Raw genomic sequence first — 16,431 nt, 5'->3', positions numbered from 1 at the left:
CAAGGGCAAATCAGGGCGTATACAATATACTTGGTATTGCAATCGATTCTATGTCTAGTCTTATATATTTTCCCATCTTTGGGATTGGTAAAGCGGTCTCCAATTTTCATGAATGGACAATTAGAGCATCCTGTGCACTTGTAGGTACCATTCTTTTTGGTTAGCCAGTTCCTGTTCGTGGTCTTGCTACGTGAGACGTCAGTAACCACCAGCATGTCTTTGAGGTTAGGACCTCTTCTGTAGGCAAAGCGAGGAGGAGTTGCAAGTACTGGTCCCAGAGTTGGATCACTGGCAAGTAGGTGCCAATGTTCACGAATCTTGTCCTTAATGTGTTTGGAGGCCACAGTGTAGGTGCTGCAAAAGTTCAGATGATTTAATTCATCCGGTAAGCGTTCCTTGGGTTGTAATAAATCATCCCTTTTTAATAACAGTAACATATATATATATTTATTGTTACTTGATTATTCTATTAAAACATTTAGTATTGGTACTAGCACTCTGTACAAATTGTTTATTCACGTATAGCGCAAATTTCTCTATCTCACACCTTATCCTATACACTACACTATATAAGCTGAACTTTGAACCTCTCGGCCTCCCGACCACCGTGTTACTTTCCATTACCAACTCTGCATTCATTTACCTCAGGAGCCTCACTGCGGCCTTGTCACCTCACAGAGCAGTTATTAGTAAAATAAAGACAAATTCAAGCAAAATATATTAAATAAATAAATGTATACTTTTATTTCAAGTAAAATGTATATTATATTTATAAAATATGAAAATGATTGACCAAGATTGGCCGGTGGCTCTAACAAGCTTGTCCTCACAGAGTCATCCCTCAGGAGACTCTGTGTGCCCCCTGTGGGGGAAACCTCTGGGGACCCATGGCTGAAGGACTGCTTGTCTCTCTGGGCATTAGGAGGCTATGCAGAGTTTGCCCAATGCACCCACTAACCTTGTATAACCCAGTCATCCCTTCTGTCACCCCATATCTGCTATTTTGACTGGGACGTTGAAGAATGAACCTGGTGGCATGTGATCACAGGCGCATGTCTGCAGAGAGAGACAGAAAAAAGAGAGTGAGTGAGAGGGTAAGTCGGTAGAGAAGAGAGAGAGAGAGATAGAGCAAGAAAGAAATATATGGAGATAGGAAGGAAGTGGGTAGAGAGAGAAAACAAAATAGGGAGAGACAATAGAAGTAGAGAGAAAGTTAGTAGGGGAAAGAGAGAGACAAGGTAGGGACAGAGAGGGGGGAAGTGTAGTAGAGAGAGAGATATGGTAGGGACAGGGGGGGAAGTGTAGTAGAGAGAGAGAGATATGGTAGGGACAGAGAGGCATACCTCCCAACTTGTAGAAGACGGAAAGAGGGACACAGACGTGCGTCGAAGGCATGAGCCCGAAATGATGGGGTGTGTGGCTTGCCGGAAATGGGCATGGCCTATGATCGCGTCTCTCCCACCACGATGACACGCCCCCTTTTGCTGTGGGGGCATGGCACAGAGGCTCTGTTAGCCTCTAACCATGCCCCAGCTCCCCTGGCTGCGGTAATAGACGCTGTGCACAAGCTCACAGCACTGCTGAGTAGCTGACAGGGGGGACTCCCAACAGCACCCCACCGCGGGACACTGCTGGCGGCGGGAGGGACACGGGAACATCCCCAAAAACCAGGACGTTCCCGCTGGAATCGGGACTGTTGGGAGGTATGGAGATGGGGGAAGTGCAGTAGAAAGAGAGATAAGGTAGGGACAGAGATGTCCTTCCAGACCCCTCTCACATTGTCTTCAGCATGAACAGAGGCTGCACCTCTTAGTGGCTCTTCTTCACTTCAGCGGCAGTGACGGTATGACATCACATACACTGTGCCGGGATTGGAAGCCGTTGGGACCTGAGGAGTACAAAACACCGCCTGATAGACACAGCATGTGTGAGTACAAGAAGAGACGGGCCACAGATGGAGGAGACCCATGGAGCCGCGAGGACCTGAGAAAGGGGGCAGTGGCTGCAGCTCATCAGTTATATTAGCACCGCCTGCATTATCTATTGATGTGGGTGGTGCGGCAGACTTTTCTGTTGGAATTACTGTGCTAGGCCGTGGTTGTGGTGGTGAATCGAGCTATCCCTACTTTTTCAGGTGGTGAAACTCAATTCCACCTGATTACTCCTCCACCTGCACTTTAACACCTGGAGAACCCTCCTATTCAAAATATAGTACTTGTGTAGTTTCACGGCGCCCGATATATCGGATGTGATATCGGACGATATATCGGATGCAATATCTGGCGATATATCGATGCGATCCGAAGCGATTTTTGACCTGTTCATAACCCCACTATCCACTACGCATGGAGTTGATTTTATATAGTGTGGCGATGCAGCGAGCGTGAGGGGACGCAGTTTACTGCGCTCGCCGCACTATATAAAGTCAACTCCATTCGTAGTGGATAGTGGGGCTATGAACAGGTCAAAAATCGCTTTGGATCGCATCTATATATATCGGCCGATATCGCATCCAATATATCGGCTGATATTGCATCTGATATATCGGGCGCCGTGAAACTACACAAGTACCCAAAATACATATTTGAGACATATCTAAATATTTGTAACTGAGACACCCAAGGGCGTAAGCCGGATGCTATCTAGAGACCGCTGGCAAGCAGAACACCTGAATTCCCTCATAAAGGTGAGGAGCAGTGTTGGCCTTTTATTATATAGGATGAATCACGATGAAACTGGATTTATCACTTAAGATCACTAACACCAATCGGGTTAAGTAAAGCTGCCAAACTAAACTTTTTATATATCATATTTCTTCCTTTTACAGTACATATTCTTTTCTAATTTCCAGTCTTGTGAAACATTCATAGACACATACATCCATAATTCATCTCACTTCTATCCTTTGTGGAATTGCATATTCATTATTATACCAATATGCATATTGTTATTATTGTCCACACACTGACTGCTTATAATGTATTACTATTAGCATTGTGTTTTATCATACACGGCAACCAATAAAATATTGTTCACATATCTTCATTTATGGCAGTTATTCCCTATACAATGGCATATATTCAATGCCGTGGGCGAGCGGTGACTGCGAGCAGGACTTTTTGCTCGCAGTCACCGCTCACCCTGTCAGTATTTAACTGACCCCCCCTCATTCGCAAATTCCCCCTCGCTCCGTTTTTTGAGCGAGGCGGAATTTGCGAATGTGCCTCCAAAAACTGCGAGAATCGAGGCTAATTACAGCGAGTTTGCTGCACTAGTCTCGGCTCTCGCAGTTTAGGGGAATCCTCGCAGTTCTGTGACTGCGAGGATTCCCCCGGAACGTTGCATAGTGCGAGCGGTCGGCGCGGGGGTTAAACTGCGAGGATCACTGGTTTTCTGTGATCCTCGCAGTTTAACCCCCTCGCCGGCCGCTCGCACCGGCATTGAATACTGCACACAATCATCAGCAATGTTATTATAATGTAAATGAATCTTTCTCTTTGTATTTTATTTTATTGTCCACCTTAGAACACTCTGTACATGCTTCGCAAAAAAGGAAATGTTTATTTTTTTCTTGAAGTAATACTTTACATTGGTCTTATCATTTTAATATTATTGTACGGGAATAATTATCATTGTACAGGTTAAGAATCCCTTATCCAAAATGCTTGGGACCAGAAGTACAGTATATCGGATAATGAATTGTTCCATATTTTGGAATATTTTTATATTTGAATGAGGAATCTTGCATTTATGTTGTATAAACACATCGAACACGTGAACTGCACACAACGTGTGCAGAGAGAATTAGATGGGTGTGGTATAAATGACCGACAGTCGGGATTCCGACAGTCATTTCTCCGACGTCGGAATCCCGACTGCATAGCGGGGGGAGAGCAATGAAGCCCCTTGCGGGCTGCGCTCGCCACCTATTTTATTCTCCCTCTATGGGGGGTCGTGGACCCCCACAAGGAAGCAGTCGGGATTCCGACATCAGAGGAATGACTGACGGAATCCCGACTGTCGGGGAGCCGTCCGGCACCCAATTAGATTTGGGTGGGTTTTACTTCAAAGTGAGATCTATATTGCAGTGTAAAAATAAAGCAGCCAGTATTTACCCTGCACAGAAACAAATCTCATTCTATCTGCACATGTTACATCTGCCCCGCCTGCAGTGCACGTGGTTTTGTCCATTTGAGAAGGAATTTGCCTTTGCGAGTGAACCAGAATAAGGGGCCTTGTAAGGTGGAGGAGACGTTACCCTTACCAACCAATCTGTGATTTTATAGGCTGTAATAGAAAAAAAAGACACAAGCTGATTGGTTGCTCAAAGGTTAGGGGGTATAATTTGATCTGCACAAAACTTTTTATTAATGTAATTTTGCTAATACCAGTACAACTTTATGACGTCATGTTTAGACTTTGAAACCCATTGGAAAGTTTGTGCATGTTTGTGTTATATTGCTATTGGAATTGACTACATCACCTGTCATTGACTGGAATTGACTACTTCACCTGTCATTGAATCAGCTTCAGCTATTTAGATTTATTAGTAAATACAGCAATGTTTCCATTAGACATTAGCATCCTGCACTGTTTAATGTTCTGCCCACATAATACAGGGGAATCATACAGTACTGTAGATGCTGTTTTATTCCAGTTCTGCAAGTGACACCGGTGATGGGGAGAACACTGCATGCTGTACTGCTGAGAGAGACTGAGCTAGCCAGATCCATCTGTACTCCATTCTCCAGCTCTTCCTCTCCTCCCTGCTGTCCCCATAGGATTGCACATGCCTCTCACTGCAGGGAGGGGCAACCGGTTACCCGGCCAGAGAACTGCAGAGAGAGAGAGGGGCACAGAATACAGGACTGTGCTGGAGCCTATTCTCGAAGAAGCCGGGGGATTGCACCTTGGTAGCAGGCTGATGCAGTGCTGCAGAGAGCTGTTCAGTAGGAATCAGGGATCTTTGCATGGTGCCCTTGACAGTGCAATGTGAGGCTTTGCTGCAGGTGTCAGATCAGGAGCTGTCTGGCTGCTGGAAGCTTTCTTCTCTGCTGCATCACTATCTGCTGGTAAGTGCATTTCAGCTGTCCAGTGTCAGGCAGGCAGGGAGGCTGGCAGTGCCTGTGTGATCATCAGACCAGGATCTGGCAATTGCAGCTGTATAAGCCTGGTATTGGATGTTTGCATTGCAGATCAATGTAACTGATGAGCATTACAAAGTGGTTTCCAACTGCAGTCTCTCACCCCATGCGTGACAATGCCATTCTGCTTTGGGGACAGTGAAAGTTGGACATTCAGCACCTTGTGTTATTGATCAGGGGCAATTATTCATAAGGCTGAGAGAGAGATAAAGTTTACGCTTTAGTAAGTTCTGTCACCTACAGTAGTTGCTGAGAGTGTGAGGGAGCACTGCAGTCACCCATTCATCTCCCCATGCTGCATGACAGCCCATAAGCAATGCTGCTGGGGTTGTTACAGGCTCCCTGGATCCAGTTCCCTGTTGCGGTGTCCTTGCTGGAATAGTTGTGAGCCAACGCAGATGACGTCATACGTGGTTCCCAGAGCTGTACAATGAACACTGTGAGCTGAGGATGACGTCATGGAGCTGGCAAATGGAAAATGGATACATAGGGGGAAATCTATTTTGATGAGAGTTCTATTTTACATGGGATGTTGCTATGGGTAACTAATCAGAATCTACTTTTTTATTTATATTGTACCTTCTAGAAGATAAAAGATAGTATCTGATTGGTTGCCCATAGCAACACCCTATCTTAAATAGAACTCCCCCCCCCCCCTAAAATGTTACAACACTTTTTTTTTTTTTAACAATACCTAAGAATGTATTTGTCTTTGATTTTTTTTGGGGTGATAAGCAGAGTTGTTTTTACTGGATGTTGCCCCTAGTATTACCCAGTGTTCTACTGTCTCTACAAATAACAGGGATAGTTTATGACTGTGCTAAAAATGATCTATAGCCCAAACCACACAGGGAGACATTCAATTTAATTTTATGAACTCATCTAGACTTGTAATAGGAAGTGTCTGTTTAGTTGCCATGGGTTACAATAACTTGTATGCTTTTATACATGACTCCAATTATTCAAGGTTTGTTGTCTGGAACATAGGGATATTTTTAGGAGTTGACAACTTGTCTCATGGTCTAATATTAAAAAGCCTTGTATCGAGTAACATTGAAGCTAGATGTTTACATATTTCATCTATCTATCTATCTATCTATCTATCTATCTATCTATCTATCTATCTATCTATCTATCCATATTTGTTTATTTATTTATTTATTAACAGTTTCGGTACTTATGTATTATCTGGGCTCCCATGTTAAATGCACCCCATTTTGTCATACCCCTACTATCCAACTACACATGGAATTGATTTTATATAGTGTGGCGAGCGCAGCGAGCCACCGTGCCCGAAGTGTGGCGAGCGGACGTGGTCTCATAAGAAAAACAGGAGCCCAGATATTACATAAGTACCACAGTTTCTTATATAGTGCACACATATTCCGCAGCACATTACAGAGAATATTTGAACATTCACATCAGTCCCTGCCCCAGTCTATATTCCCTACCACATATATAGGCACACACAGACATTCTAGGGTTAATTTTGTTGGAGCCAATTAACCTACCTGTATATTTTTGGAATGTGGGAGGAAACCGGAGTACCGCAAGCACGGGGAGGATAGCACAGTTAGGGCCAAGGTGGGAATTGAACCCATGACCTCAGCACTGTGAGGCAGTAATGCTAACCACTACACCATCCATGCTGACCAATCTCTCTCTCTCGTTCTCCCCTCTCACCACATTTGCATTCATGTTCACGGAGTGCATCTTCTTGGTGCTGTCCTGCTGGGAGCTCTTGGCAGGGGGAAGGGACAGTTACACCACCACACATGGTAGAGATGGGACGTATCTTAGCGGTATCTATCTTCAAGGTATCTTATATTTTACATTTAGATCAGTGGTTCCCAAACGTTCTTGAATAACGGCACCCTAAAGTATCGGTATGTTTTCATGTCACTCGTATTATACACTGTGCATACCGGTCATCCTTAGTGTCAGGTGTGTGGTGGACACAGCGCTGCTTCCACATTTTATAATTAGCAGCCGCTAGCACTGGCTTTGCCTATCGATTTTTATTAAGGTATATGGGGCCAGATGCACTAAGCTTCAAAAGTGATTCAATGGAGAGTGATAAACAGCCAGCCAATCATCTCATACCTGTTATTTTTCAAACCCAGTCTGTAACATGGTAGTTAGGATCTGATTGGCTGGCTGTTTATCACTCTCCTTTTTATCACTTTTTGAAGCTTGATACATCTGGCCCATGGATAGATCAACAGTGTACTGGTCAACACCATATGGTTGACAGTTACATAAGGTCAACATAACAATAGTTGACATACAAATTGTTGACACTAGTTTTTTGTGGGGGTTTCATATGTTTTCTAAACATCTGCTTGATTTAAATCTTTACTCCCTTTACCTGCGTGACACTACTCTCTCCTCTCTATCCGCACCTTCTCTGTCTACTCTCGCGACTTCACCTCCCCCGAACTTCGACTGATAGTAGGTGTCCCCCAAGGCTCTGTTCTTGGTCCTCTCTTGTTTTCTCTCTATAGATGAGCTCATTTCACTTCCAATATCACCTCTATGCTGATGATACTCAAATCTACCTCTCTTTCACTCATATTTCCAATGGTCTGTCCGCTATCTCTTCTTGGATGTCCCAGCGCATCATTAAATGAAACCTGTCTAAAGACCCATACACACTGGGCGACTTTGAGCTGAAAGTCGCTCAAAACACCCAGTTTGAGCGGCTTTCAGCTCAAAGCCGCCCAGTGTGTATGCCCCGGCGATGAGCGGTGAGCGCTGCTGCGCGCTCCCGCATCATCGCCGGGAAAGCCGTTCATCTGCTAATTATACCCGCAGATGAGCGGCTTTCAGGACGGCTTTGCATAGCGCTGCGCTATGCAACGCCGTCCTCCCCCCTCCGTCGGCGCCGGGCAGGGGGAAAGCCACTCATCGCTGTCCATACACGCTGGGCATAGTCGCTCAGTGTGTATGGTCCTTAAGACTGAGCTGATCATCTTCCTGCCCCCCCCATAAACTCACCTCCCACAATCTCACTATCTATTGATGGAACAATTATCTCCTATAGCCACCAAGTACGCTGCCTCAGCCTTATTATTGATTCATTCCTCCTTTAAACCACACATTCAGCATCTTCCACAGTCCTGTTGTTTCAACCTCAAAAATATTTCCAGGATTAGACCCTTCCTCACTCAGGATGCTACGAAGACCCTCGTCCACTCTCTAGCCATATCCAGATTGGACTACTGTAATCTCCTACGTTTGGGCCTTCCTGGAGAAAGCCTCGCTCCACTCCTCCAATCTATCCTCAATGCTGATGCCCAGCTCATCTTCCTCTCCAAACGTACTATGGCCCTTATTCAGATCTGATCGCAGTACAAATTTGTTCTCAAAATGGGCAAAACCATGTGCACTGCAGGTGGGGCAGATGTAACATGTGCAGAGAGAGTTAGATTTGTGTGAGTTATTTTATTTCTGTGCAGAGAAATACTGGCTGCTTTATTTTTACACTGCAATTTACATTTCTGGGATTGAATGTAGCTTTCCTTAAACCAAGGGCTGGAGTCAATATTTCCATACATTGTGGTACATAGAGAAGTGAGTGACGGAGATTTAGATTTGCTATTTAAATGGACAGATTCTGTAGACTTAAGCAAATAATCATCTTTACCATACACTGTATTTGCCTACGTATCGACAACAAAAGCGCTGAATGGCTTTGCTTTAGGAAAATGACTAGGCCTTTAGTTTGCTGCCAAAGTCACCATTAGGGGCAGCGAGTGTTCCTGAATCCTACAGAGCAGAGCGCTGATTGTGTTCTGACACTTCCTGACATTAGCTGGTGCCCAGCAACTTCTGCCGTAAATGTTATTTTAATCAAAGAGATGGTTGTAATGTTTCTCAGTAAACTACGTTCTTAACCACATGAAATTAAATAAGTTAATTAGCCGCAAGGTTCTGTCGAAACCTCTCAAGCTATTATAATGCGGGTTTCCAGGGAGAAGCGTCTATCATTTTGTAACTTGCGCAGCCACAGATTGGATCCTTTCCCTTTATTGGAGTCTTCTTCACACATATATAGATGGAGATGTTTTACAGCTTGAATAGACATAGGGGGTGAGATTTAATAGGATGAGATATTCAGAAAGTGAGAGATTTGGGAAGAAATCTCCAGTTTTTTTAAAGCGGCAATCATTTACACTGCAAAATCAAACTGGTTTTGCAGTGTAAATGGTAGCCGCTTTAAAAAAACTGGAGATTTCTTCTCAAATCTCTCACTTTCTGAATATCTCATCCTATTAAATCTCACCCAGGGTGACATTTAATAGCATGTGGTTTTTCGGCATTTTCCGAAATTGCACCATATGGCACTTTTAAAAATCAAATTATTTTGCGGGAATACGACTATTTAATTAGATGTGAAATCGCGGCAAAAAAGGGCAATATGGTGCGATTTTCAGTCATGTGCGATTTTTGGTAAAAAAAAAAAGTGAAAAAAAAAGAGTAAAACTTTATTGCACACGGAACCCATACACACAGAAACTTACCTAATTTGCCATGAAGCATCGGTCCCCTTGTCCAGTAGTATCCATGTGGTTACCTGTACTTACTAGGGGGAGATTCTCTAAACTAAAAATGCGTTAAAATCCCCGTTATTGGGGTTTTTACCACATTTTGTATGCTCTAAATATCCCTTGCCGGGTTACCGCGACGGGGGGCATCGCCAGCAAAAGCTAGCGATGCCCCATAGCAGCCTATGGGCTTCTACCGTGACCCACCGCCACCCCGCACCGACCGGTGTGTCCGGGCAGCACAGAGCTAAGGGTAAGGCAGGGAGAGGGGAGCCGCCGGGACCCGCTGACTCACCGCAAAGGACAGCTCTTAACGCAAGAGCTGTCCTTTGCCATAATTATCCCATATGTTAGAGCATATGCGATAATTATGTCGGCGATGGGCGGCAGATGTCTTCAGGGCTTCTCTGGGACCCCTGCACCGCTGAAGTGACGATCCGGTGTTGTGTTTACCTCTGGGGCTCCACCCCTCGACCGAGACTTAGGCCCGCCAATAATGGTCCGGCATCAGGATTTTCCGGACCATGATTGGCTGGTGGGCCCGGGGCTGGTTATGCTCAGGAGGGGGGACCCCGCACCATTTTTTTCCTGATTTTAATAATTTTTCCCTTTTTTTGAACAGAACCATGCACAGATCACACTAGTCTGTGCATGATTCTGGCAAGTTCGCCCATCACAACCTGGTCTGTTTGTATGGCGATTTTTAGTAACGTTTTCTCGAATTCGCATCCCATTAAATTTACGATTTCTATACTTTATAATGGGAAAACATCTGGATGCGAATTCCGGAGTCACTAAAAATCACCACTTCAGAAGCCATTAAACTTAGGTCCGAATTTGGCCCCGTCCCTGTGCGAATACGCAATAATGTGCATGTGGAAACACCTGCAGCAAGCGAGCTGCCTGATTTGCAGACAGGAGGTGTTCTGGGGTGGGCACCTGGCATTTCATGGGCGTGTCCACAAAAATGCTGGGCGTGGCCATTGAAACTCTGGGTGGGCCCGTTGGAACACAGGCGTGCCCCTGCCTGCTCGGGGTGTTCCGCTGACATCACACAACGTCGGCACCTACCCCCAATTTTTTGGGAAGAGCGCAAATGAAAAGTCATAACGAAAAGAGGGAAAGCATTCGATGGTTGTTAACCATCGAATGCTTTTTTTGTCTGGCCGCATGCAAATGGCTGTGTAAGCGTACACACGTTTACCTGCGCGCTAGGCAGCAAATATACGCAGCCTAACAAGCAGGTCTGAATCGCACCCTTGGGACCTTATTCAGGTCCGTTCGCACGTGGCCGATGCTTAGTGTTTGTGCATGAGCATGCGTGAAAAAACTGCCGGGGGCGACGGGCGGCGGGCTGGCTATTAGCATATGGGAAAGCCCAGCGTTTAATGCTAATGAGTCCGTGATGGACATGTGGGGGCGAGCAGTTGGCCTCACCGGATGTCAGCTGCCCGCCCACTTACCCCCCCCCCCCCCCCCCCCCCCGAGCGTACAAGAGCAACCTTACATATGCGTGCACCTTCCACATCTTTCGATGGTCGGCGACTCTAGAAGTCGTTCATAGCTGATTCTAGGTGGGGAAACTTACTAAGATGGGAGTTCTGTTGGAGAGGAGATGTTGCCCATAGATTTTATGTCTTATTTATTTAGCACCTTCTAGAAGATAATAGAATCTGGTTGCTATGGGCAACAAGTCCTCTTCAGTAGAACTCCCATCTTTACCTCCAGCTGTCATTTATAAAGTATAATCTATGAGTTGATGACTGGAAGATGAAAGGTTGCTACAGCATGTGCAACTTCTCTCCCTGTATTAAGCACTTCCCAGCTCTAGGTTATGACAGGCTGGTGGCACTATAGAGGACTATGACCGGTGACACTGTAGAAGCAGAACCCCCCCAGGACATCTCCAGTCACCTGTCCTCATTACACCATCTGATGCGTCTCCCCCCAGTATATGATGCCTGGTACGGGTGGGCCGTCCCTTCTTTATGACCCGAAACCATCACAATCTCTTGTAGACACATTTTACACGCAGATGAATTAAGCTGTAATAACTCTGTAATTGCCACTCGAGACGTGAAGGTTGTCGCCCTCTTTTAGGTACCACTTGAAAGATAGATATTTAAATGTTCTGTCAAGATTCCTATACCGCCAACCTAGAAATAGCCCGATAGCGCCTCATATTTTACTGACTAATTACTTGAGCATCAGTGGTTTGATGAGATCTCTATTTCGTAAGGAGACTTTGTTCCCCGCTATCTTGCACCCTGGCCTGAACATACTGTACTTTTATCATTTCAAGTTTCAAATTCTCATTTATTCATTTATATCAGTATTTTAATTAAAATTCACACCATCATCAGATTTGCAGACAAAAGAATCTCAGCTGATCGGACGGAAAAGGAGGAGGACAGTCACCACGAGATGTGCAATTGTGTCTATCTAGAAGGTTCTTGTGTGCGGAATGTCACGTGCGTGCCCGTATCTAGGGTCCGATCCAGTCCTTCTCGCTGGGCTGCAATTGTTGGGAACCCAGTGAGCAGGTAAATGCTACCTCGCCGAACTCCCACGCCCCTGTGCACGGCTGTGAGCACGTACGCAGCCGTGCACACAGGGGGAACCTGACTCGCCATCTAATGATTTCCCCCCTGTTAGCAGCGCTGAGTAAGCCAGGACTCACTTGGCGCTGTGGGTGCACAAAGGCTGTGGGGAGAAGGAGGCCGGTGATGACGTCAGTGGCCCTCCATCCTAACGGCCGAGGAGAACGCCTGTGTTTTTGTGGGACGCTGGCGACACGCCCCAAACATCCGTAGGGTGTCAATCAGCCTTGCTTGCTGCCTACTGTGTACAGTGCATGGTCGTTTGATAATAGCTCGGGCTGTGAATTCGCAGCCCAGTGAGCCGGTCTGAATGACCCCCTTAGTGCTGTAGCAACCATGTGCAACTTCGCTTAGCTCTGAGTCACAGTCTCGGCTGTTTCTGTCGGGTGTGGGATAGCAGGTTGACGTGCAAAGGGTCGACACTGGAAAAAGTTTGACACATGAAACGGTTGTCAGATTAAAAGGTCAACATGAGATTTTCACATTTTTTTGTGTCAATGACGACACATGAGCACGTGGTACCCCAATCAGTGCACTGTGTCCCCTTGCATGGCTGAGAGAGTCCAATAAATGAAAATAAAAAGCTAACCATGTCAACCATTGTCACCTAATGCTTGTGTTGAACTTTTTGTCGACCGTATGTTGTTGAACTATTGTCTTTCGACTTAGTAATGGTCAGCCATCCGGATACCATTTCTATCTTTATGTGAAAGTTGCATTTCAGAGACCACTGGACCGCAGTTAGGTGCATGCTGGGAATATATCAGTGTCATAGGTGTCTTGTGAGCATGCAGTCAGACTTGAGTGATGCATATGCCGAAAACCCGGATCCTATTTTGCACAGATCTCTTACACCCACCATAGGATAGATGTAAACGCCAATACTAGTAATGGTGGTCAGGGCAATGTAATGTATAGGTACAATGGACAGCTGCCCAGGGCCCCACAATCCAAGGAGCCTCTGAGCAAGGACGGGTGGTGGTCACTCAGAGTGGCCAGGCAGCCCTCTATCTGTCTCCCCAGCCTGCAGGCCACACAGTGAATGGCTATCAGCATGGCGATTGGTGGCTGTAACTATCTACCAACCAAAGTGCTGACAGTTATCCACTGTATGGGAGCATGCTATTCTCTGATTACCCAACTATTACCGTTTTTACAGGGTTTTATTGCGGGTGGGGGGTTAGAACTTAACCCTGGTGACCTAAACCAGGGGGGTTTCAATCCCAGACGCTATTTTTGGCGAGCGAATATAGCAACCAACAGTATTCAATCCCACCCGGGACTCGCCTTCAACAGGTTTGCCTCCCTATGGATGTGAATCTGGATTGTATGAAGTGGCCACTGGATTTTCAATTCTGCGGTAATTTCCGACTATCGGCGCCCATTTTCACCGATGCCGGGACTTTACACCAGTTGGAAGAACAGAGCCTACATTGAATAGGTTGAATGACATTCGGCATAATAGTGTCGTAAACAGATGCTTTTTCCGCCTGGCGTGGTGGGATTTCCATAAGGGCAAGATTTCCATATGCACTTCAGAATTGAATAGCCCCAGACAGTGCTACAAGTGCATGGTAAGCCAGTTTTTCATGGTGAATATATGAAGACTAGGTGATTCATCGCGCCCTACGGGCGCTCTTCACACCGTCATAAGGGGCTGCGCCCCCTTAATTTGTGAACGTTTGTATATGAGAAATATGGTTAGAATTGTATGAAAGATGCCCTGTATTGCAACTTAGGTGTCCACGAATCGCGGGAGGGGGGGTCGCGGAGGGTGCCGCGAATTGCAGGAGGGGGGGTCGCGGGGGGTGCCGCGAATTGCAGGAGGGGGGGTTGTGGGGGGGTGGATGCTGCGAATCGCGGGAGGGGAGGGATTGCAGAGAATCGCGGGAGGGGGGTCGCGGGGTGGGTTGCCGCAAATCGCGGGAGGGGGGTTACGGGGGCGGGGGTTGCGGCGAATCATGGTAGGGGGGGTCGCGGGGGGTGTGCCGTGAATCACAGGAGGGGGGGTCACGGGGTGGGGTGCCGAAAATCGCGGGGGGGTGTGTGTGTGCCGTGAATCGCGGGAGTGGGGGTTGCGGGGGGTGTGACGCGAATCGCCACAAGAAAAAATCAACACAGAAAGGTCAACACATGTAAATGTTGACATAAGTGTGGCACTTCATTGGTGTCCATGTCGAGACATGAGAATGAATATGAAAACATTCAAAAAATGAAAAAAAAAACTTCAAAAACTCATGTCAACCTTTTTCATTGTCGACCATAGCCATGTCAGTGTTTTCCATGTGCAATTTAATTCTGGAGCTGCCGCGAATCGCGGGGGGGGGGGGGGGTGCCGCGAATTGCGGGAGGGGGGGTCGCGGGGTTGGGTGCCGCGAATCGCGGGAGGGGGGGTTACGGGGCGGGGGTTGTGGCGAATCATGGGAGGGGGGGTCGCGCGGGGGTGTGCCGTGAATCACGGGAGGGGGGGTCACGGGGTGGGGTGCCGAGAATCGCGGGGGATGTGTGTGTGTGTGCGCCGTGAATCGCGGGAGTGGGGGTTGTGGGGGGGTGGGGGGGGGGGGGGGGGGAGTGACGCAAATCGCCACAAGAAAAAATCAACACAGAAAGGTCAACACATGTAAATGTTGACATAAGTGTGGCACTTCATTGGTGTCCATGTCGACACATGAGAATGAATATGAAAATATTCAAAAAATGAAAAAAAAACTTCAAAAACTCATGTCAACCTTTTTCATTGTCGACCATAGCCATGTCAGTGTTTTCCATGTGCAATTTAATTCTGGAGCTGCCGCGAATCACGGGGGGTGCCGCGAATTGCGGGAGGGGGGGGTCGCGGGGTTGGGTGCAGCGAATCGTGGGAGGGCGGGGTTCACAGGGGTTCCGGTGGGGGGTTGCCGCGAATTGCGGGAGGTGGGGGGTCACGGGGGGTGCCGCGAATCGCGGGAGGGGGGGTTGCGGGGGTGTGTGACGCGAATCGCCACAAGAAAAAATCAACACAGAAAGGTCAACACATGTAAATATTCATTGGTGTCCATGTCGACACATGACAAAGAATATGAAAAAATTTAAAAAATTTAAAATAAATTTTCAAAAACTCATGTCAACCTTTTTCATTGTCGACCATAGCCATGTCAGTGTTTTGCATGTGCCATTTAATCCTGGGGCTGCTGCGAATTGCGGGGGGGGTGCCGCGAATCGCTGGAGGGGGGTCGCAGGGGGGGTGCCGCCAATCGTGCAAGGGGGGGTCGCGGGGGGGTTCTTTTTGCCGGGAATCGCGGGAGGGAGGTCCCGGGGGGGGGTGTTTTTTCCGCGAATCGGGGGGGGGTCACGGGGGAGGGTTTGCCGCGATTCGCGGGAGGGGGGGTCGCGGGGTGGTGGTTATGCCGCGAATTGCGGGAGGGGTCGTGGGGGGGATCTTTTTGCAGCGAATCGCGGGAGGGGGGTAGCGGGGGTGTTTTTGCTGCGAATCGCGGTAGGGGGGGTCGCGGGGGAGCGGGGGTTTTTGCCGCGAATCGCGGGAGGGGGGGGGGGCGCGCGGGGGGGAGGTTTTGCCGCAAATCGCGGGAGGGGGGCGCTCACCTGGTGGCTGTGGAGTAGCAGTGCTGGGCAACATGGGAAGGCAGTGGGTGTCTGGCACTGTCTGTGGGCTCACTGGGCTGGTTCTCTGTCACATACCTCCCAACATGACCCTCTCCAGGAGGGACACAATGCTCTGTTTCTAGACTTCCCCTTAATGTATGATTGCCATCACCTGTTTTAAACAGGTTAATTTCTCAGAAAGGTGTTCAGCACAGATGAAGGCAATCACACATTAAGAGGAAAGTCCAGGAACAGAGCGTTATAGACACAGACACCCACTTTGAGTGACAGATGTAGCCAAATATATAGGAGATGTTTTCTTTACATGTTCACCATGAAAACTGAGTCATCAAGAAATACCATCATTTGGAGGATTTCTGACCCCAAAAAGTCAACAGCCATAGGGGAGTATCTATATTAATAAAGGAGCGTCCATGGTTTGAGCATCACCACACATTCATCTATGCACCATAATATACCTGTAGTGGCTCTAAACAACTGAGTCCTGGGCAGCACCATATCGAGGGCTGCGTAACTGGTGCTGCCACTTGGGGTGCA

At 47.2% G+C, this 16,431-nt stretch overlaps 1 protein-coding gene and 1 long non-coding RNA gene across 4 annotated transcripts in view; one reads left to right on the top strand and one right to left on the bottom strand.

Moving 5' to 3' along the window:
• Window positions 1-4,632: 4,632 nt before the first annotated feature.
• Window positions 4,633-5,547, bottom strand: LOC146020980 (uncharacterized). The gene is made up of 2 exons (XR_014450857.1): window positions 5,386-5,547; window positions 4,633-5,268 (listed from the first exon to the last, which is right to left on the bottom strand). It is a non-coding gene; the product is annotated as an uncharacterized LOC146020980 (long non-coding RNA).
• OSBPL6 (oxysterol binding protein like 6) overlaps window positions 4,720-16,431 on the top strand; it is a 174,595-nt gene continuing 162,883 nt past the window's right edge. For 2 of the 3 annotated variants that reach the window (XM_083154716.1, XM_083154715.1), the window contains exon 1: window positions 4,720-5,072. The gene's annotated coding sequence lies outside the window, so the exon portion shown is untranslated. The remainder of the gene's footprint in view (window positions 5,073-16,431) is intronic. The other variant, XM_083154717.1, reaches the window with a different exon arrangement.

Source organism: Crinia signifera, chromosome 7 (genome assembly GCF_055691185.1).
Source record: "Crinia signifera chromosome 7, ASM5569118v1, whole genome shotgun sequence".
In the NCBI taxonomy this organism is placed as follows: domain Eukaryota; kingdom Metazoa; phylum Chordata; class Amphibia; order Anura; family Myobatrachidae; genus Crinia; species Crinia signifera.
This window is presented reverse-complemented; position numbering and strand designations above follow the sequence as displayed.